The following is a 2,182-nucleotide window of genomic DNA, read 5'->3' as shown; positions in this document are numbered from 1 at the left end:
CTGACTTCACTCTTTTTCCAGTTTAGCCATCCTTCCCTAACATACAAAAGTTTATACTCTAGAATTTTATGCTTACCTAGTCTAGTTTAATACACAGGAAGTATATGGAATGAAAACCAAATAGCCCCATTGAAGAAATTCAGCATGACACAACTACAGAAACCTTGAAAGCAACAATTTTTCCAAGCAGGTGATACTGGTACTTTTTTGAACAAAATTATTAAAATAATCCTAAATATATTAAAATAACTAAAATTTCTTCATTTCACAAATGAAGAAAAATATACCAAGAATGCATTCACCTCAACACACTAGCTACTGAGACAATTCCTCCCTAATTTTGGAATCTAAGATTTTTGTAGAAGGGCCATACTTTCAATCTGACTAGAAACTCCATGTGCTTCACTTAGCTGGAAACCATCTCCCTTCAACTCCAGTTTATGGTACAGAGATTTTTCTCTCTTACTGTTATCTGAAGCAAATATCTCCTTTGTCCCTGAATCAATTTGTAATATTCCTGAATTTGTCTGTCATTTTTCTTCTGTCTTTTACCACCTTCTATTTTGGATGTTAAGTCTCACATACCATGACAGATCTCATATGAAATATGTAAATAAAAACAGCAGCAAGTTGCCACTGCATGCTTGATAAGGATCTAGTCCTCAAGACTGACAGTTCTTGTTTTAGGGGAAGATGGGATTCTCTGGCTTGTGCTGGTATTGTGAAATGGTTTGGGTGTCATGGGAGAATACAACAGCTTTTAAAAGATAAATATCTAAGATTAAGCAACAGAGTTGAAAGAGACAATACAATAAATAATATATAAGAAATTTCTGTTCGTTTTTTTAATTTTTTTATAATTCTTCCCTACACAGTTTATTTCATGTTAAAAAGTAATAATATTTACTGTCAAAGTAAATTTTGTAAGGTGCCTAGCTAATAAAAATATGTAATAATTACTCATATTTATTATAATTTTAGATTGTGTGTATATAGTGTAGGAGTTCCTTCTGTTTGTGTGTTGCTTTCATTGGTTAATGAATAAAGAAACTTGGCCTAGTTGATAGGGAGGAACTTAGGTAGGCGGAAAAACAGAACTGAAGGCTAGGAGGAAGAAGGGCAGAGTCAGAGCAGCCATGTATCCTCTGCCTGAGACAGACGCTGATTAGAAACTTTCCCAGAAAGTAAGCCACTGCCATGTGGCTATATACAGATGAATAGAAATGGGTTAAATTATGATGTAAGAATTAGCTAATAAATAACTAGAGCAGTGTTTTAATGAATACAATTTCTGTGTGGTTATTTCAGGGCTAAGCAAGCAGGATGGCAAGGACAAACAAGCTGGCCCTCACCTTCCAACATGTGTATGTGTATCTGATTGTGCACATGAGTAACACATGCATGTAAGAGTCTGTGTATGTCAGAAGAAGCAGCAAAGTATCTAGAGCTGGAGTTGACAGACAGCTCTGAGCCCCTATGTGGGTGCTTGGATCAGAACCTTGGTCCCCTGTAAGAGCAGTAAGTGCTCTTAACTACTTAGGAATCTATATATCCCCTATTTAAGAATTATTTCAAAATGTATAAAATTCATTTAAATTAATCAATAAAGAAATATGTACACATGTTCTTCAATTTAAAATTCTAATAAATATTTTAGAAATATTATCAAATATTGCAAAATGACACATAATCTCACCTAAAATCTGTATACATGTGTGACTATATAATTCTTCATTCATTTGTCTTTAAAAATTGTTGAAACTTAAAGAATGGTTAACAAAAGTTTGGCAGGAAATAGAAAAGGCATGCTCCCAGAAGACAGAGATTGCACAGATAGCATAATTAATTTCAAATTTGGTACAATAGAACATTTAAAAAACCTTATGTTCATAGCAAGTTGCTGAATTAAGTTTGAAGATCCCACTAACCAGAAAGGATATGTGCAATCTGTATAACTGATAAAGCATAACCATTAACATACTATATATACATCCTGTATTCACAAGTGAAGAAAAAAATACAACAGAGATGAAGATTCATAAACAAGAAGTATAGGGGAGAAAATGTCTGGTGTGAAATAAATACAATCATACTCTCCATCTGTTCATAAAGAGGAAAAAGTAATCTTGTCTACTTCCAATATCCAGGAGGATAACTATATGTATTGCATTGGGTTAACCTT

The sequence above is a fragment of the Microtus ochrogaster genome, unplaced genomic scaffold, assembly GCF_000317375.1.
Source record: "Microtus ochrogaster isolate Prairie Vole_2 unplaced genomic scaffold, MicOch1.0 UNK150, whole genome shotgun sequence".
NCBI classification, from domain to species: Eukaryota; Metazoa; Chordata; class Mammalia; order Rodentia; family Cricetidae; genus Microtus; species Microtus ochrogaster.
The sequence above is the reverse complement of the archived record's forward strand: the minus strand, read 5'-3'. Positions refer to the sequence as shown.